This window comes from Misgurnus anguillicaudatus, unplaced genomic scaffold (assembly GCF_027580225.2).
Source record: "Misgurnus anguillicaudatus unplaced genomic scaffold, ASM2758022v2 HiC_scaffold_28, whole genome shotgun sequence".
Classification (NCBI taxonomy): Eukaryota; Metazoa; Chordata; class Actinopteri; order Cypriniformes; family Cobitidae; genus Misgurnus; species Misgurnus anguillicaudatus.
This window is the reverse complement of record NW_027395278.1, coordinates 943,284-965,640: the sequence shown is the minus strand read 5'-3', so window position 1 is coordinate 965,640 and position 22,357 is coordinate 943,284. Positions and strand designations below refer to the sequence as shown.

The 22,357-nt window shown below is 38.6% G+C and overlaps 1 protein-coding gene across 1 annotated transcript in view; it reads left to right on the top strand.

Moving 5' to 3' along the window:
• Positions 1 to 22,357, top strand: part of LOC129416951 (lysophospholipid acyltransferase 2) — an 81,943-nt gene that overhangs the window by 5,796 nt on the left and 53,790 nt on the right. The gene's annotated exons all lie outside the window — the stretch shown is intronic.

Genomic DNA, 22,357 nt, shown 5'->3' with positions numbered 1-22,357 from the left:
ATACACCCCACCCCTTTGATTGCCACGCCCTCGACCCCGCCCACCCGCCCAACCCTACCTTAACTAACAAATTTTCTGCTGGAAACCCTGCTGCGGGGTATTTTCAGCTAAAACTTCACATACGCACTCTAGGGACACCAAAGACTTATTTTACACTAAAAGAAATCTCATGATATGACCCCTTTAAATAACCTCACGTTGACCCCTACAGGGACATAATCCAGCTTAAAAAGAACACGGATGAATAAATAATGTTTTGGGTACCCAGGTTTCCATGATCTCGCTCTATTGTATATAGGTGCATGCCCATCTTATTCATCAAGGCCCCAGAGTGCAGACTAATTTTTAAGAAAGTCCTTATAGAGTTTAAAGTGTCAGCTCTAACCATAGGGAGTGAACGAGCACCTTAGTTTGTCTCTATTGTAATTGTTTTCAGTAGACTTGTTTATACAAGCAGGTGCTTCTGTAGGACTGGGTATATTACCATGCGGCAGTTCTTTGGTAATTTTACTTTGATTTTTATACAGTTGAGGACTCAATAAAAAGGCAGAAGTGCTGGTTGCTCCATCACCCCTGCTGGTAAAGCTAATGAGTTGTTGTAAGAAGTTGCTTGTGACTGTGGCAGGTGCATGTACTGTAGCAGCAGATCTACACTGCAGGCATACAGTGAAAGCTGACACTAACAGACCGTCCTGAAGTGATTTTCCATCCTTTCAGACGTAAGCAAAATCTTTCGTTTTCTCCCAGATGATGCCTGTTGCCCAGGTGTGATGTTTTTTACACTTGCGCCATGACTCAAAATGAAAAGGAAATTGATCACATTTCAGCATCTATACTTCCCACATTACTTATTGTCAGTCTCATTTCCAGCCACCGTGGCTCTGTGGTAGTGATGTATCCTAGCAACTGGAACGTTTTGAGGCTCATTGTGAGTCATTACAGTCGGATCGTCGGTATGCCCTCGGTAGATCTGTCCTAGCACTTCCCGGAAAAAATAGCCTACTGCTTTGAAAACATTTTACTTTTTAGTTGCAAGCTCAATAATAGATGGTAAGGCTGGTGGAAATCCAACAGAAGGGAGTTTGCTGACTGTAAGAAGAAAGTGTTGCATGGAGAACTGTTTTTGATTCAGCTTGCCGTTGCATTGTAAAACTGATGCACTTTTTCCTAGTTGTATCTTGAAATTACAGGGCGCATTAAAGGAAACTGGTAAATGGAGGCATTAGTGGTCATCAGTTAAAAAGGAATGCAGAGATCAGAGAGAGAGAGAGAGAGAAAGGGAGACTAAAGTGTATTTTATAGTCGTGCGTAAGTTCTACGCTGTAGGCTATGCGTAGGCTGTAAGTAGCTCTGCGCGCACCTCACCAAAAATTTAACAAGGCGTATATTCTACGCGTACCGCAAGAGCTGTGATTGGGCCACTAGAACCCCTCCCATCAGGTCAAAAATCTCTGCGTTGCATTCCTTCGTAGGCAATTCACAACTTTTAATTTTCTGTCAGTCTTAGTACACGATGTAACTACAGAAGAGTTCAGTTTTAAATAGGAAAAATATCAAAACTCTTTGGTTATTTTTTAGCGTGATGCTAATGGTCTAATCAGATTCAATGGATTGTGCTAAGCTATGCTAAAGTGGTAGCGCCAGACCCTGGATCCCTGGATTCCAAAACTGTAAAATTAAATGTTTAACTCTAGGGGTGATGGATTCAGCATATTTTCAAAAAAAGTGGAGTGTCCCTTTAAGAGTCTGATAAAAATTCTCATTTACAAGAAAACTTAGAGCGTTTTGCAAATGAGCTCTTCAATTCTTTCTCATTTCATTAGTAGCATCTTATTTTAACCCTTTTGTTGTGATTGGCTTACAAAATAAAGAGTTGCAATCGACAGGGAGTCTGTGAAAAATGTTGGCACTTGTTTTTAAATTATCACATCACTCCATTTGGGTGACAGACCCACGGGCAAGCAGACTTCAGTTACTTCTAGCTTTTTGGCTAGACTGGTGTATTGTATAAAGCAGGATAAATGGCAGCTGTTTGTCATGCAGGGAAGGTTTGAATGGTGAGCTATTTATAGCAAACCAAGGAAGCTGTGTTGGATCGACATGAAGAGTAGCAGGAAGCTGCTGCCTGTGACAGAAGCTTTTTGTGTTGGACAGTGTAGTTTATATATATATATATTCACACACTCACCTAAAGGATTATTAGGAGCACCCTACTAATGCTGTGTTTGACCCCCTTTCGCCTTCAGAACTGCCTTAATTCTACGTGGCATTGATTCAACATGGTGCTGAAAGCATTCTTCAGAAATGTTGGCCCATATTGATAGGATAGCATCTTGCAGTTGATGGATGCACATCCAGGGCACGAAGCTCCAGTTCCACCACATCCCAAAGATGCTCTATGGGGGCCATTTTAGTACAGTGAACTCATTGTCATGTTCAAGAAACCAATTTGAAATGATTCGAGCTTTGTGACATGGTGCATTATCCTGCTGGAAGTAGCCATCAGAGGATGGAAATCGAAATCGAGACTCATCAGACCAGGCAACATTTTCCAGTCTTCAACTGTCCAATTTTGGTGAGCTTGTGCAAATTGTAGCCTCTTTTTCCTATTTGTAGTGGAGATGAGTGGTACCTGGTGGGGGTCTTCTGCTGTTGTAGTCCATCCGCCTCAAGGTTGTGTGTGTTGTGGCTTCACAAATGCTTTGCTGCATACCTCGGTTGTTACGAGTGGTTATTGCAGTCAAAGTTTGTTTTTCTATCAGCTTGAATGAGTCAGCCCATTCTTTTCTGACCTCTAGCATCAACAAGACATTTTCGCCCACAGGACTGCCGCAAACTGGATGTTTATCCCTTTTCACACCATTCTTTGTAAACCCTAGAAATGGTTGTGCGTGAAAATCCCAGTAACTGAGCAGATTGTGAAATACTCAGACCGGCCCGTCTGGCACCAACAACCATGTCACTCCCTCAAAATTGCTTAAATCACCTTTCTTTTCCATTCTGACATTCAGTTTGGAGTTTAGGAGATTGTCTTGACCAGGACCACATCCCTAAATGCATTGAAGCAACTGCCATGTGATTGGTTGATTAGATAATTGCATTAATGAGAAGTATAGCATATATATATATACACACAAAAGTATTTGGCCACCACCAGCAGTTTGTTGTTTTTGCAAAGTTTTAATGTCCATCCATATTCATTTTTCACTCTTTTTTAATATACAAACAGGAAATATGTACACATATAAAACAACAAAAAATTTTCTGAACTAAATGTCTTCTTGAGGCATCAGTCGTTATTTAGCGTGACCTCTCTTGGCATGATACATCTTTTGTGAGCTTTTTTGAGGAGACTGAAGTCCTGAAGTCATTTGATTAAAATGAGAAATTAGGATTTAATTTCATTTAGGTTAAAAAGGTCCTGCAGCTGCCGGCTATTGCTCAAGTGGAATGGGAGTTACCCTAAATAATTGACTCTTCAGCTTATACTACACACATTTCCTGTATTTTCTGGTTGTATTCTAATAAAAAGACTGAGAAATAATTATATAAGATTGATCACTATACAATTGCAAAAACTACAAATCTAATGGTAGCATGGTGGCCTAAGACTTGTACTTAGACACAGTACTGTATATATAAATGTATATGTGTGTGTGTGTGTGTGTGTGTGTGTGTGTGTGTGTGTGTGTGTGTGTGTTTGAAATTATATATGTGTATGAAACTAAACTATAAAGTAATAAAACTAAACTATGCCAGAATGAGGAACCAGACTACAGGTAACATGGTTGAATAGTTTGCTTATGCAATGCAGTCAACGCTACTGATGTGGATATAGATATTTTTTTAAACACTTCTTTTAATGCTAGGTTAATCTTATCTTTGTTAATTGTTTGCTTGTGCCTGAAACAACAGCCTATTACATTTCCAAGCAATTGATTTTAGTGATGTTGGACAATAAAATGGCAAAATTATCCCATAAACTTACACTGAAGGAGTGGTGCCATGCAAACCGTTTATGAACCAAAATATCATTAAGACCTCGGGTGATTTCTTTTGATCAGTAAAAATATCTATACTACCCAGAAAACACACCTTGTGGTGTGAGGTTTTGATAAGAGCAAGCATCACGTAATTTTGTGTAAAGCTATTTCATTTTACTGCTTTGAATCATTGATGCAGTGATGTTGTAAAGATGGAGACAAGGGCCTTGGGTTCAAACACTGTCCTCTATGTTTAGCATGGAGAAAATGCATGAAAGTTTTGTTGTATGATGTTATTCATGTTAAATTAATCTCTTATGAACTAACATAGAGATCTTTTATTGGTAACAATCTGCTTTTTAGGGCTTTCCCTAGTGTTTTTTTTATTAAGGGTTACTTGACTGACTGCACATTAAAGTTAGCCTGTAAGTTGATTTTAATACAGGGCTGAATCAGGGTGAAAAAACTCCCTGTTGGCAGTTGGGTCAAGTAAAGCTTCGGAGAAAGCGTGGCTTATCTTAAGTACTCCTTCTGCAGTCAGCAGAGTAGCTCCTTATCATTGCCTGCAGGTAAAGTTGTATGCGGACTTGCTAGTGCTTATTTCAGAGACGGATTGCCAAGTGAATCAGTAATGCAAGGGATGTGGGGGGGTGTGCTGGCAGGATGTTAGACGTGCAGCAGAGGTGGCGGTGTGTCACACAGTTGTGAAATGAAGATTCCCATGGGAAACTACAGGTGCCGCATGCAGGTTCAGCAGGCCCGACTTGACGGCCTTGTTTCTTTCTTCCAACAAGCAGATTTCTGCTTAATGCTTATCTTAAAGACAAAAATTCCTTGTTGCACTTTTTAAGTTTAAGCAACTTGAATTTACAATTTATTTAAAGCCGTTCTATGCAGTTTCAGCGTTTTTGTCAAACAGCGACCCCTAGAGTCGCTGGAGAATACTTGCAACTGTCGTAATTTCCCACTCTAGTACTCCGAAGATAATGACCAGGTAATGTTTCACAATTTCATACAAATATTAGGCTACTGCATAGTCTACTAAACTACAGATGATGTTAATAGGATAATAAGAAGTTTATTCCAAGTGTAGAGTGCATATAATAATCAAGTACCACGTTTGCTAGCTTATAACGTTTTTACATGATTGCAGCTAAATCACAAGTAAACATTACAAAATGCCATGGCAAAGTTAATTGTGTACGTTGCATTATTTCATAACGTTGTTCGTTATAATGTCACTATACATGATTATTGCTATTTATCATAATAGTTTGCATGTTTACACTATTTACAACTTCTAGGCTTATTTATGTCCTGATAATTATATGAGATATTGACAACTGTTGTCATGATAATCGCATGACATACTACATACAACATAGACCGCAAACAAGTTTACAAATGAGAGATTTACTTACTAGTCCATCAACAAGATCGCAAAATCAGCATCCCATCCAGTGCTGTCTTTTAGCTCATGCCAACGAGTAAAAACCTGACAGAGTGGGACTCTTGTCCGGTTCCTAACGTGGTCAGATTTTCTTTTCCTTTTCCTACTCTCTTCCGAACGCGCTTTCTTAACTTTTAAATGGTTTAGCCTCACGTCTCAAATTTGCGCGTGCAGTTGTTGTTATAGGCTTGATCTACTTCATGCAGCGCTGCAAGAACCGACAGCCGGATGACCTCAAAGTGCCGTCTCGGATCATTCTCGTGGTACTTTGACGTCATCCGGCGGTCGGTTCTTGCAGCGCCACATGAAGTCGAACAAGCCTAACATGTGTGACGTTGTTGCCGTAAAGCAAGTCGTGATTCTCGCGAGATTTGTCAGGGGCGGTTCTCTCAAGCTTGCATTGGTGGTTTTGCTAGCGGCGTCCTCCCCGAGCTTCAACAGGAGGATTATTCGCCCTACTATGACTTTGTTTACAACTGAAATAAATTTGAAGCTGTTATATTAAGGTAAAATAACTGCATAGTGTGTCTTTAAACTTTCTTGACTAGTATGGAGTTGCTATAAACTTTTAAAAATAAAGTTGAAATAACTTAAGCTAATTCAACTTTATTTTTATAATTTATACAACTCATCACTAGTCAAGAAAGTTTTTACAGTGTGGTGGCAAAGGGGTACTTGTATAGCTTGTTCAGGTACAGGAGGGGTACAGATAGCCACTAAGGATAAAACAACACCATTCATGTTATCCATAATGCTATGATTAAACTAGACGTTTCAAGCAATTTTGCACTTTGGTGCATTCAAGTTCAACTTTGATGAACTCTGAACTGTGAATTTGTGTCATGTGAATATGTGTGACCAATAGATAATCTGTTTATTATAGTAGGATCTATTCTGGTCGGGAAAAAAGTAAAAATAACAGTATCGCACAAAACTATTTTGTACAATAGTAGCAAAAGGAACAATATCAATGCCATATCGGTCTGAATAGATATTTTCAAGCTGAAAGTGTGAAGGCGACATAAGGTTTGTGCTCCAAAGATTTCTGAAGTCTCTAGATAATTTTGTGTAAGGAACAGACTATTATTTATAGTCACAATGAAACGGAAGTAGCTGTTGTCTTATTTTTCCATTGTGATCATAGACCGTAAAAAAATATGGACGTAGTGTCCGTGACGTCACCCATTGGTTTGTGAAGATCGCTTTTGAAGCTTAAAGTAGGCGTTGCCTGCCGTCGCCATCTTGGCCGCGCGTCCCCGCGAATTACTCGCGGAAAACCGAAAATGGGTAAAGAGGCGGGACATGGGTGAAGCTGAGGTGAAACCACGCCCGCCTAGCGCGAGTCTAGTGACAGCAGTGGCTGTTCAACCGACACTCAAGCGGCCACGCCCTTAATTATGCAGAAGTTTAAGGCTTAATATAGGGGAGACCGGGGTTGGTTGTCACAATTTTTACTCATGCATGAATTGCTCATCTTCAAAAAATCTTTCAGCAGTAATTCCTACATGAAATGAAACTTTGGAGTCTTGGCTTTAAATGTGTATACTTGTTACTTTTCGAATGTATTGTAACAGGAAGTAATTAACCATCAAAGACACTCTGACACAATGTGACAACCAACCCCATCACGGGGTTGGTTGTCACAGGGTATGGGGTTGGTTGTCCCTCCCTATAGAGGTTCAATAGGATTTCAATGATAAATTGGGATCTGAAAAGATAATGTGTAACTTTTTAGTTTTTTAAGCTAGAAACTCCAAATAAGTTTTAATATGAATCCACCCCTATGATAGTTGTTATTAATGCCCCTTATGTTTAAACAATGGGATTAAAGTGGGTGATCAGTTGCTTGTATAGGCTTTATGCCCAGCTGCACTATGAACTTCAGTCAGCTCCTTGTTTCCTGTCTGCTATTATTGGACAAACTGATTAATCCAGGTGTGTCTGATTATTGTTGTTGTGACTACTGAGGTCAGGCACACCTGGATTAATCAGTTTGTCCAATAATGGCAGACAGGAAACAAGAAGCTGGCTGAAGTTCAGGAAGTAGTGCAGCTGGGCATAAAGCCTATTGTCCACTGTGTTGAGAAATAAAATGAAATAATGTTTTGTGTTAAAACCTCTTTATTTAATGCTTTATTTTATTTTAACAGCAAACAAAATCAAACAAACAGACAAACAGTCTTAAAAGGTCTACATGTCCAATACTCACATGTGACAACCAACCCCGCAAGCTATGTGACAACCATCCCCAACCGACTTCTTGACAAACATGATAAGCTAGCTGCCACACGGCTTTAACTTGATCGCTAAAAGATGACTCAAAATAAAGCAACTACTTTTAGCTTTTTAATGAGTGTTTTGTTTTTGAATGACTACTATCCTATAAGATCTCAACACAAAAACAACACCAACATGAAAATTTACTCTGACCCATAAAAATAAAAAATTGTCTCCTAACCTCAATGTTTTGTGTCTGCTCAGCAAAATTACAAGTGCAAATGAGTAAGCTATTAAAGGCTAACAAATTGATATCAAAATTGTACCACAGCGCCATGTAGTATGTCTGGAATAAGCAGTGTGACAACCAACCCGTGAGACAACCAGCCCCGGTCTCCCCTAATCTTAACGGGTGAGTTACAAAAAAATTCACCCCCCTCACAGTTGTCATGAAGGGCAAAATTAGCTATATAGGCCAAAAACACTTTTTGTACCAGGCTGTAAACATATTATTTTCTACTGTAAAGTTGACCATTTTTAACATGGGAGTCTATGGGAATTGACTCCCTTTTGAAGCCAGCCTCAAGCGGCCAGTCGATGAATTGCAGTTTAAGTCACTTCCGTGTTGGCTTCATTAGAGAGATCGGAAGGTTGCCCCTCGATTGTGATGTATATCGGAGTCGATCGATAATTGATTGGATCATTAAAAGTTGGGTCATGTAGCTATTTGCTAATTGCTGCAATCTTTTCCCGGGCCGCCCACTTGCCACACTGTAACAAATATGCAGCATGAAGTTAAAACAACTTGGTTTTGCAAGTCAATTCAACCTACTTTAAGTTTTGGCTTAGTTAAAATAGTTTAACTTAATTTTTTAAGTTAAAGTTTCATAAAAATATATGTTGTTTTGACAAAAAGCTGCATTTAACAGTGTATTCATGAATATCAGCTGACGTCACTCACATCTCAAACTTGTCTTCTGCCATTTTGGGTACCTGAAGTGGTCGCAAAAGAACTATAAGCTATGCCTTCAATATGTTGTGGGCATCAACATCGCTATTTTTACAACACTAAGAATGCTCGACACAACATGAAACTTTGCTCGAAGTATCACCTGTGTCTCTACACGTGAACTCGAGCATTGAGAACATTGTTTGTGTACACAGAGTTTACTAAAAAACCTACTTTGGTTGTTTTGACGTTCGCTCGCCGCCATCTTGCCAGTCAAGATGTATCGATCTCTGAATGTGACGTAAGGAGGGAGAAGATGATAGCTCCTAAAGCATAGTTCCATATAAATGCACAGATAATTTGTTGTTTTGTCGCAAGTGAAAACAATATTAACCTTCTAGTTAAAAAAGAGCCTCATATGAGATTCATTCATTCGCATTCGCAAATCGATTCTTTATGTCTGGCAAAGACGACGAGCGAACACCATAACAGCTAGTTGTCAGTAAGGCAGTTGTTCTAAACCTTTTTTTTTTTTAGTAAACTTTGTGTACACAAACAATGTTTTCAATGCTGGCGTTCATGTGTAGAGATCCAGGTTATACTTCGAGCAAAGTTTCATTTTGTGTCGTGCCTTCTTAGTGTTATAAAATTAGTGATAGTTCGGTAGCAGCGGACACCAGGTGGAAGAACGCATCAGGGATTGAGTAGGCATCACACCCAAACCAAGATATTTTTTTAAGTAGCGTTTCTTTTCATGACCGTCGAGGTGAGAAGTGTGGTCTTTTGTAGCCATTTCCGGTATCCGTAAAAATCATAGACAGTAAAAGAAAAGAAATCCGTAAATCGTAGCAAGCTAGCCAATGCTTGTCAGTAGCCTACTGGTACTCGGTAGGTACTTAAGATGGCGGCAGGCAACTGGAATGACGTAAAAGGTCACATGACTGTTATTCATGAATACCCAGTGACCGGAGGTAAAGAGAGGTAATTTGCATTTTTGATTAAAGATTATGGGGGCACATTCATTTCTTTTAACTAATGTAGCTCATAGATAAATCGTTTGTAAAAAATATCGCAATTCATAAAAAAAAATCTTTCCATCAATTACAGCTTGTAGCTGATTATAAAGTTTGAATGTGCAGATAGACACCATCTTGATCTTGTGCAGAGATCTCTGTTAATCCTGTTACCCGGCATCTATAAAGCACAATACAATCAGTATTTACCATCCCTCTTTTGCTTGTACAGGACACTGGTCTCAGCTCAAAGTTGAATAGCCTCCCATTGGCGAAGTTTTGCTCTGTTGAGCAGTTGGTTGCTCAGATACTTGCGAGGATCTTGTTTTGCTCACAAGCGGGGCGTTGATGTGGAGTCAAATGAAACAAGTATTGTTTACCCCCGGTTTGTTAATGGAGCAGCGGCAAGTATACTTGGTGTGCAGCATCCAGTAATGTGTAGCATCAGTAAAATAAAGACATTTGTTTAATACTGTGGCTGTCTTGGTTATTAAAAATCACGAATCATAAGAGAAAACACTTGGAATAACTAAATTTGTTTGGCCATATATCATGGGTTTTTCTTATTTCTCACATTCTCTTATTCATTCTGTCAATGAACCAACCAAGTTCCAATGATTTGCTAATTGGTTGCAGGTGGTATCAGAGAGAGGGACATTTGTGGGAGACAGGAATTGAAAAAAACATTAGATTCGGTTGTGCCTTGTTGCATTCGAAGGCAGCATTTATCAGCTTTCCAACGTAGCCTAGCCAGTTTGTATGAACACGAGAATCTACTCCAGTGCACCTTAAAGGAATATTAAATTTTCATAAAAGAAAAATCCAGATAATTTACTCACCACCATGTCATCCAAAATGTTGTCTTTCTTCGTTCAGTCGAGAAGAAATTATGTTTTTTGAGGAAAACATTGCAGGATTTTTCTCATTTTAATGGACTTTAATAGACACCAACAATTATTACTTTACTCAACACTTAACAGTTTTTTTCAACGGAGTTTCAAAGGACTATAAACGATCCCAAACGAGGCATAAGGGTCTTATCTAGCGAAACGATTGTCATTTTTGACAAGAAAAATAAAAAATATGCTATTTTAAACCACAAATTTTCGTCTAGGTCCAGTCCAGCGCGACCTAACGTAAATGTGTAGTGACGTAGGGAGGTCACGTGTTACATATATAAAACGCACATTTGCGGACCATTGTAAACAATAAACTGACACAAAGACATTAATTAGTATCAGTTGACATACAACAACGTAGGAACGGTCCTCTTTCAACACACTTGTAAACACTGGGGCGGAGTTTCGCGTTCGTCCTCTGTGACCTCTTGACGTGATGAGGTATTGCGTCGGGTCACGCTAGCGCATCACGACCGGATTTAGACGAGAAGTTGTGCTTTAAAAGTGTATAGGCCTATTTGTTATTTTTATTGTCAAAAATGACAATCGTTTTGCTAGATAAGGCCCTTATGCCTCGTTTGGGATTGTTTATAGTCCTTTGAAACTCCGTTGAAAAAACTGTTAAGAGTTGAGTTAAGTATTAATTGTTGGTGTCTATTAAAGTCCATTAAAATGAGAAAAATCCTGCAATGTTTTCCTCAAAAAACATAATTTCTTCTCGACTGAACAAGGAAAGACATCAGCATTTTGGATGACATGGTGGTGAGTAAATTATCTGGATTTTTCTTTTAAGAAAATGGAATATTCATTTAAAGGGGACATATCATGAAAATCTGACTTTTTCCACATTTAAGTGCTATAATTGGGTCCCCAGTGCTTCTATAACCATGAAAATGTGAAATCGATCAACCCAGTAACTTAATACTGGTAAACAATTCTCTGCAAGCATGTGACAAAATAGATCATTGAAATTTGGCTCCCCTTGTGATGTCAGAAGGGGATAATACCGCCCCTTAATCTGTACTATCCACCCACGACACTGCCATTAAATGCAGAGCTCAGCTCATTTGCATTTAAAAGGACACACGCAATGATAAAGACGTAACCTGTAGTCATTTCAACTTCAACAGTTCTTTACTGTAGTTAATAGTCAGAAAGGATTAGATTGTTTAACTACACATGTGAAGTGAATGTTGGTCTGTTTGTTTATTTACTGTATATGATCCTGTCTGTGAAATCCAGACTAAAGTCTCATGATGTAATTTTGAGATTAGGAGAATCAAAATTTGATTTCACTCATTGACGCAAATAGAGGCCCATCTCCCATTTCTCACATCTTTGCCAAGATTACTTGTCACATTAACCATGTGACAATCATTGTGTCTAAAGTTATGTGTGGCTGTATTCCCTACAGTATAAATGTTTCCTTTCCCTTCCACAGAATTATTTTATTGGGTTCTGCCAAGTCATTCATGTGAATGGGAATCTGGCCATCCACTTTAAAACTATATCCATAGATGACAAGCTTTTTCTGCACACATTCCTGACATGACCCTTGAAAAATCAATACACCAAGGGCTTAATATATTAAACACTATTTAATATATTCATTCCAGACAGACATCTCATCTTCAGGCACCAGCTGGTATTAAAAACCTTCCCTCACACACAGTTCAATCCGGTTTAAGTGGTTGATCAAATGGCCTACAGTGGGTTGGCTAAGGCTGATGTTGACCTTAAAGGGATAGTTCACCCAAAAATGAAAATTCTGTCATCATTTTCTCATCCTCATGTTGTTCTAAACCTGAATGTTGTTTTTTCTCTGATGAACACAAAAGAAGATATTTTGATAAATGATGGTAAGCACACAGCTGATTATAACCACTGACTTCCATTGTACTGTAGGAAAAACAAATACTATGGAAGTCAATGGTTACAATCAGCTGTGTGCTTATCATCATTTATCAAAATATCTTCTTTTGTGTTCATCAAAAAAATAAATGTATAGAGGTTTAGAACAACATGAGGATGAGGTAATTATGCCAGAATTTTTATTTTTGGGTGAACTATCCCTTTAAGGCTGTATGATGTGATTATCTGTTGAATTAAACATGCGTTTTCTTTCTGCTGTATATTTGTCCATTCTGAGTATAGCTGTGCTATTAGTAGTTGTGTATATAATTTTCAACAACTGTTTGAGTGTAGTCAGGGATCCAGATTGTAAACATGGCTAACTTGCAGGTTTATTTTCCTTTCCACTTCTCAGAGATACTTGACCTTGCTTCACCTCATCTCCGCTGTATATTTATTATTCCTGTAGTGTGTAAATGTTGATTCTACAAGACTTATAGTAATATTTATAGTAATGCTGCTTATATTTAAGTCAGGAAAGAGTGTCAAGTTCAAATTCATTGTTTATGAACTACACCTTAAAGGATACATATTATACAAATCTGACTTTGTCCATGTTTAAGTGCTATAATTTGGTCCCTAGTGCTTCTATCAACCTAAAAAAATGTGAAAAAGATCAAACCAGTAACTTAGTTTTGGTAAACCATTCTCTGCAAGCATGTGAAAAAATGGGTAATGTGGCTCCCCTTGTGATGTCAGAAGGGGATAATACTTCCTCTTAATCTGCCCACGACACTGCAATTTAGTGCAGAGATCAGCTCATTTGCATTTAAAAGGACACACCCAAAAAACAGCAAATTTTTGCTCACACCTACAAAGTGGCAATTTTAACATGTTATAGTGAATTATCTATATGGTATTTTGAGCTTGAACTTCACATACGTTCTCCGGGGACACCAAAAATGTATTTGACATCTTAAATAAGTTAACAACATTTAGGTATTGTAGAAAGTTAGATTTGTACTAAATTACCTGATAAACTTTTTTAAAAAATGTAATTGTTATTGCAAAGTCGAATGTGTTAAATATTTTTGAATATGTTGGTTTGTTGAGGACCTACGGTCTTTTAGCTCAGCCAGGTCTCTACCAACTTGCATCTTGCTAGCTTGAAATGGCTAGGAACTACCTTGCATGTTTCAAAAAACAGTATCCCCTTTTCCAATATAGCTTATTTGACATAACCATGAAAAAGAAGAGCTAGCCATGGTCTTACAATGTCTTGAATCTCAATTTTCAGAAGTAAGGAAGGGTTTATCATGTCAGTTTTAGACATTATCATCACATTTTGTATTCAGTGGCAGTAAACCAGTTTACATCTGGAAGTGGCTGTGTTTATCTATGGATTTGTACATACAGTACTATGAAAAAGTCTTAGGCCACCCTGCCAGAATTAGATTAGTTGTTTTTGCAATGTTATAGTGATCATATATAATTATTTCTCAGTCTCTTTAATATAATACATCCAGAAAATACAGGAAATGTGTATATACTGTAGTATTAAAAACTGTATAAAAATGTAAGCTGATATGTCAAGTTTTTAGGTTAAACTCCCCTTCCACTTGAGCAATAGCAGGAAACTGCAGGATCTCTTAAACCTAAATAAAATTAACTCTTTCCCCGCCATTGACGAGATATCTCGTCAATCAAGAGAAAACGCTTCCCCGCCAATGACGAGTATTTCCGTCTTTCCGCAATACCTTCCGCAACTTTTTAAAACCGGAAGTATTGCCCTATGGCAAGCTGCTGCATGTCCGTGTCTGTTTTAAAGATCGCTCTGAATGGGATCTCTATGAAAAGTCCGTCACAAAAATTGAATTATCTCTGCTTTTTGCTCAAAATGTGGTCTTATTGCAGAAACCTACCCATATTCAAAAGCTGATTACAAAAGAACTACTGAAGGTAGGATGAAACAGGTTTTTTTGTTTGAAAGCAGAGGGTCTGTTCTTTCATTTGGTATATTGTATGTTTATATATTTATATGTTTAAGAACATTTTCTGGAAGGCATTAAACTTTTGTGAAAATCATGAAAAACGCTGGCGCTGGCTGGCAACTTTTTTAAAAAACGCTGGCGGTGAAAGAGTTAAATTCTAATTTCTAATTTTATAAAAACTAATTCTGCTTAAAAAGCTCAAGATGTGTTTTATGCCAAGAGAGGTCACACTTAACACCGACGATGCCTAAAGAACACATTTTAGACCTGAAAATGTACTTTTTTTTACATATTTTCTATTTGTATCTTAATAAAATAGATTGAAAAATAAATATGGATGGACATTAAAACTTTTAAAACAACAAGTCTGGTGATGGGGGGCCTAAGACTTTTGCACAGTACTGTATATATTGCATGTTTGCTGAGTTCTTTCCATTTAGAATACCACTAATGGTGCGTCATTTAAAAAACCTAATACAAGTTGGTTTAGTTTTCACTGAAGTACTGTATTTACACAGCACACAGTGACCAGACTCTAATATTGACCTTTAATTAGGCTGTCCTCTCTGTTCCCATATGTAGCTATTCTCGCATATTTTTCTCTCAGATGAGAAGGCAGAAGGTGCCTGTGGAAAGTGAGCCAGATGGCTGGCTGCGAGAAGGAGACAGTTTAGAGCCACAGGGGGACAAAAATCTGTCATCAGTCTCTCTTTATCTGTCTCTATGCCCATACCACAGACGAATGCTATTCAGGCTAGTGGTTAAATGGGAAATGTTGAATCGATGAGTGAGTGTTTCTGTAACCATCTTTGACTTTAATTGTATTTGATATTGGGTTTCTGTAGAAATGATGAATGGTGGTTGCAAGAGTGAGTGAAATGCAGTTGCTAACCCTAAGAATAAACAATGACAAGTGGCATTGTATGGTTTTTAGTAATTATATGTTACATAAAAGGTTGATTCTTTGCTGTTGCCTGGGGTGCATCAGTGCATTAACTACCAACGCAAGGCACCTGCACGCAACTCCATCGCCAACTTCAAAAGCAGTTTGAGTGATTGGATATGTTTAATGGGGACATTTTACAATAATTTGTTACAAGAATTTGGTGTCCCCAAATTATGTGTGTGAAGTTTCAGCTCAAAATACTATATAGATAATTTATTATAGCATGTTAAAATTGCCACTTTGTAGGTATAAGCAAAAAGGTGCTGTTTTGGGTGTGTCCTTTTATATGCAAATGAGTTTATCTTTGCACTAAATGTCAGTGCTGTGGTTGGATAGTGCTGATTAAGGGGAGGTATGATCCCCTTCTGACATCACAAGGGGAGCCAAATTTCAATGACCTATTTTTTCACATGCTTGCAGAGAATTGTTTACTAAAACTAAGTTACTGGGTTGATCTTTTCACATTTTCTAGGTCGAAAGAAGCATACTGGATATTTTTCCCTTTTAACACCATTCTTTGTAAACCCTAGAAATGGTTGTGCGTGAAAATCCCAGTAACTGAGCAGATTGTGAAATACTCAGACCGGCCCGTCTGGCACCAACAACCATGCCACGCTCAAAATTGCTTAAATCAGTGGTTCTCAAACTGGGGGCCGGGGCCCCTGGGGGGCCGCGAGATGATGCCAGGGGGGCCCCAGTTTTATGACATTTTATAAAATACATTCATTTATCATGAATTCTGTGTAATTAAACCTAAAAAAATAAGGCAACTAACCAACAGCACTACTATGTATAACTTAATATGTTTTGTTTAATTAAAATGTTACATTTTAGAACAGTTTTTTGTCATACATTTTCTTTGGGGGGCCGCGAAGGAACGTACTGTACACAAGGTGGGCCACACGTGAAAAAAGTTTGAGAACCACTGGCTTAAATCACCTTTCTTTCCCATTCTGACATTCAGTTTGAAGTTCAGGAGATTGTCTTGACCAGGACCACACACACCTAAATGCATTGAAGCAACTGCCATGTGATTGGTTGATTAGATAATTGCATTAATGCGAAATTGAACAGGTGTTCCTAATAATCCTTTAGGTGAGTGTATACCTGTAATGCACTCTAAGTTGCCTTTGATAAAAGCATCTACCAAATGCATACAAGTCACAAGTTGGTCATAATTTTCAGTTCACGTGAATTTGAACTTGCTCAGACAGATTTTTCAATAGCAGAGTTGTATTACAAGTGTAGAAGATGAAACGTTACGCTAATGACGCTATAATGTTTATTTAGTGCAGTCCTTGCGTAGCATTAAGAACCACATTCCAGTGCATTTTGGAAAGCACCAACAGAAGAATTTGAAGTGATTTCCTTGCATTTCAGCCTTAGCTTGTTCTTCTCACCAGATTAGATTTTTTTGTTCATTCCACCTGTACTTGTTTATCTAACTAACAGTTGTAAAAATAGCTGAAGCCTGTTTGGTTTTCAAACTGTGTCAGTCGTATAGCAATGGTAGGTTGTGTTTAATTGAGGTTTAATGTAACAGATTAATTGTCTGTAATTCTGTGGTGCACTTTAAGGGCTTTAAGCTTTGTTTATACTCGCGCTTTGGTCCGCAACGCAAGCCTCCGCGGATCGCGCGCACGTCTCACCAAACGGACGAGGCGTTTATAGTTAACGCGCTCGCTGTTGCACTATTTTTTGAACCACCAGGCGGCGACGCGAGCAATAAAGTCAAAAACAAACACAAAGAAGAGGATAGAAGAAGTCGTCCGCTGGAACAACCTATGGGAACAACCCTAGTGCTTTTAACATTAGAGTTTGATATATATAAATATGAGAACATGAATAAAACAACAATCTTTTAAATATGTTTTTATAAAACATTATCATTTCATTAACGTTTTTACTAAACAAACAGTACAGACATCTTAAGGTTTGTATTTTATTCCTCATTCAATACAAATATAAGCCAAACATTCTGAATCATGTAAAATAATTCGTGTTTTAAACTGCAAAGTTTCCATACTTTACTTCCAGAGTGTCAGATAAATATACATTGTTTTGCTTGGATTGATCAAAGAGATAGTCACAGTCTTGCCTGCTCGGACAGAATCGCCTCGAGTTCGGTCATTTTCGGATGCGGAGCCGCGCGGAAAGTTAAGCCTAGTTTATGGTCGCCGCGTCCGCAAGAGCGCGTTGGTGCGCGCGGCAAAAATGACGTCAACGCGGAGTGGGCGGGTGCGCGCGTGGCGCTGTGCACGGCATTTTTTGTAACTTTCCGCACTATACTCTATGCTCTCATTCTGGCGTAATAATCAAGGACTTTGCTGCCGTAACATGGCTGAAGGACGCGCAATGATATTACGCAGCACCCGAAAATAGTCCCCTGCTATTGAAAAATACTAAGCAGAAAAATTTGCATATTTTCAAAAAAAGTGCAGTGTCCCTTTAATGTGGGGGCATACATCTCGACTGTAATGTCACAGTTGGTGTTATGTTGAGATTGGCCGGTTTTCCAGCGTTCTTTTGCATGCACAGGGTTTACATAAGTAGACGGAAACAATAGTGTTTGAGGCTTATGATATGTCATTACATGTACAGAACTTTTATTATACCAACCTATACATAAGTAAATACACTTTTACATTCTACGGCACCTTTAAAGCCGATAAAAAGACCAAGACTGGGAGATTCATAGCACAAGCACCTGAAAGGGTCAAGGAGATCACGAGACGTCTCAAGGGAACAATGAAAATAGATCTATGAAAACAAATCGGTAGTCTTCAGGTTAATGCATTGTGCTGCATGAAAAGCTATTGTCATGGCACACTTCAGTGAGGGGTGAGAGAGGACGACCTGCACTTACAATAGTGGCTGCACTTTATCTCTGTAATGCATGAACTAAACTAAAGGAGAAGTGAATGGATTGTGACGCATAAATAAAGCACGACTGGGTGAAAAGGGGAAAATCGTGATGGATGGATGGTTGCTTTGTTAAGCCGGCGCTCATTTGCATGATAGTAGGCACACAAAGATGACATCATACTTGTACACACACTATTGAGAGTCAGATGTGTCTCAGTGATTTGCAGAGGGCCTACTACTTGTGCTGGTTTTACAGTATGAACGCTGTGCATAGTATGCAAAATTTGCAAAAATGTGCAGTACACAACCAGTGGACAAAGCAAGGAGTACTGTTTGCCTCGGAGCAACGCGCTCGACTTGTCCTCCCATTTTAGTGTTTTACATGGAACATTTATTATGTTGTCTTATTTATGTTTATTGTTGTATAATACATACTGCATAATTTATTGGATACTGTTTGCATAATCACTATGACTATACACCATATGCTAGTAGTATTCCTTTATGAACATTGCCTATTAGCAGCTTGCTAGATGGCAGAAAACTGCTTTCATGGCAATCATTCAGTATAAGGTGTCCATTAGCTGATGGAAATGTGGGGTATTTCTCCTCTTACCGTTGTTATTTATCAATATCAGTGACTAATTTGTGGTTAATACAGGCTATTGTTTAGGAAGTATGGATTAAAATATTGTTTTATTGTCTTGATTATGTCATTTATCATTCTGTGTTTTGAGTTTTACCCCCAGAGTATAATCACACAGAAGCCCTGCTGTATTGAGAGTAGCACTCGGGACAATATGAGTTGATGAAAGATTTTTACAGGAGCACGTAAAGTTGAAACATATAAATTTATTACGGAATGGTTCTGGAAATTAAGGAAGACCAAATATAACACAGCAGCCTATACTGTATGAGCTTATTATGGGTAAAACAAATACAGGGAGCAAGTCCAGACTTTGTACACAGATGCTATCTGGATTCACATCAGGTGTACACTTGAGTGTTACTCACATGTAACAGTATTGTATGCTAGATTATTTAATGACACAGAGATCTTAACGTGAATCATATCAGTACATGTTAAAATTTGTGCCATTTAAAGTAAACAGGGCTGGTACATGAACAATACAAGGGAGGTTATTAATATTAAATGGGTATGTAATGGTTCAAAGGGGAGCTAAATTGGTTGATAAAGCTAACACGCTTAGTAAAGTCATGAGTAGGGATCGACCGATATGGATTTTTCTGTGCCGATACCGATTTTTGTTTCATCAGCCTTAGCCGATGACCGATACAGGCTGCCGATTTTCTTGAGCCGATATTTGGAGCCGATACTGGTTTTGCTCACTCAATTTACATCATAAAAATTATGTAAAAAAATGGCATGTTGTTAAAAAGAGATGTTATTAGTTTGCACAGTTCTTACATTTATTGTAGTCTAGGACTAGTCTAATCCCTGTCCAGGAAACCGCCCCATAGAGATGAAAAAAAACCCACTTTGTTCAGCTATGATCAGCTGTTAAGCCAAGCTTTCAATGTTGTCGTGAAAAGGTTGGTTGTTTTTAGTCACATGACCTGCAATCGCTTGCGGGTTCCAGCACTCTGTCTGTAAATTATGCCGGAAAAATCGGCAAACACGGCAAACACGGCAGCCATGTATCGGCCGATGCCGATACACATAAAACTCGCAAATATCGCTAGGTCTATCACTAGTCATGAGGGTAATTTTTTACTGTATGTTTCAAAACCAGTTTAAATGCAGAATTATGCAATTTTGGTTTTCACCTTTATGCTCAGTGCAGTGGAATAACCGCACTTCCTTAAACTCTTGCTATTAGTTGAATCGGTGTCTGTATGTTTGGCCGTAAGGTTTTGATAATGACCCTGGTATTTACACATTTTGGTTAAATCAAAATAAATGGCTTACGTATAGATCAGGGTTATTACAGGTCATGGAATTTCTGGAATATCATGGAATTTTAAAGGTCTTTTCCAGACATTGAAAGTCAAGGATTGAAAAAAATTCATGAAATATTAGAGATTTTTGTTAGTTGCTTAGGGGTGCACCGATAAATCAGCCGATGATGCTTGCTATGCTTCTTAATGAATTACAGTAGAATTCCGCTTCATCCAAAATCCAGAGGGCGCTCTCGTGCAGAAACTCAATATGTGCCGCATAAGAAGAACCTGGGTGTCTCCTGTTTACATCTTGAAAAGTGAAGCCTCTGGCTCTTTGATCACCCCCTGGTGGCTGGCTAGTAATTTTAGCTAGTAATTTGATGCTATAAAAATGGGGCGTGTCATTATGATTGGGGTGATTGAATTGGGCGCGCAAGCTGAAGTTTGTTATAGCGGGTCCGCCTCTGGCTCTACGGACAATAATGATGGAGAAACAAAGCTTTTTGAAGTCTCAAATCTATTGAACCAAAATTGATTCAGTTTTTCGAAGCGTTCGAAACACCACACACGCTGGCGACACCTGCTTGTCAAAAACGTATAAAAGCAGTTCCATCCAAACATTTAACACTTTTTTACAACCCCCCCAGTGGTGAATCATCAGATTTTCAAAACATTTCGAAACAGTTATGACGTAATGAAGCCTCGTTTGCTAAAATCACGTGACTTGGCCAGTTTTGAAACACGCTCCGAACCAATGAATCGAAACAAAAGATTTGTAAAAGTTTCAAAGCCTCATAAAGCAGTGCTTCAAAAGCGATCATCACTAACAGACGATTCCTTCTTCGCCTTGGCTCCAAACTGACGTTTTTACATAACGTGGCGGTGACCATGGTTGGACATTTTTAGCTTCACTTCATTACAATGGAAGGAGGCGACGTCGCATCGTCCATCTTTTTTTTACCGTCTTTGAGAAGAACCATTACACACGCAGCTACAGGAAATGCCTTAAGCATATATTTATATTGCTGTTTTTTTTTATACCTTTTCAGTTATTTTTCGAGGGGCAACCTTCTGATCTCTCTGATGAAGCCAATACGGAAGTGACATAAACTGCATTTCATTGACTGGCCGCTAGAGGCAGGCTCCAAAAGGGAGTCAATTCCCATATACCCCCATGTTAAAATGGCCAACTTTACAGTAGAAAATAAAATGTTTACAGGTCTGTAAAGCTAAGTTCCCCCTCATGACAACTGTAAGGGGGGTGAATTTTTGGAACTCCCCCGTTTAAATTATATTAGGCTTTAAAGTTCTGCATAATTAAGGGCGTGGCGTGAACAGCCACTTCGGTCACTACAATCGAGCTTGGTGGGTGTGGTTTCAGCAACCAGACACCTCAGCTTCACCCATGTCCCGCCTCTTTACCCATTTTCAGATATCCGTGAGTGATGCGCCATGACGTAAGGAATACGATTTACCGTGTCCAAGCCTCTGCTGACTACAATTTAAACAGCATTTCACACAATTAAGCTACATTTTTATAAGCTCACGCTATGCACTACATTATCCAGGCTCACGTCATCCCGGACATAGGTCATGAAAATTCAGCTTTTTAGTGAAAGTCAGGGAAAACTGAAAAGTCAGGGAATTTGCCATTTGGAAACCCTGATAGATGTTTCTGGATATTAAATATGCAACCTTTAACATTTATCCTGTGTATCGACGGCTGCGTCCAAAATCTCTAAAATGCTGGAGGCAAGAAGGCATCAAGGCACGTCTGAATCTAATGTTTGCCTTACTTCCTGACTCCTGAGATACATCCATCGTGTTTGGTCAGACAATTCTATGCGTGTGTGTGCTTAGGAAATGTGATTGGTTGAGTTCGAAAAATGAAATGATGGCCAAGAAAGTGTCGGGATCACTAATTTAGTGTAAATAAAGTTATATTTTCACTTTTTACACCTTTTAATAGCATTTCTAGAAAGAAATTAGAATTGAAGTTTTTAAATATGAGATTAGTTAATACAAAGGCGCTGTCTGTTTATATTTCAAACAGAATTCCTTTACGTTGCCTATGAAGGCTGTCCGAATGCGTTTCCCGGAGCTGCCTTTATGCTGCTGAGGTCATTATGAGGCAGCGGGGCAACAAATCAACTGCCCTGGGCTGGGTTTCGGAGCCGCCGACATCTCTGTTTGAAACATTTAATTGCAGTTAGTCGCAAAAACATTTTCTGTACTTGCATTGTGCTTCGACCCGCTACTACTTTTAATAATTTTTAAATGAAAGTTTTTAA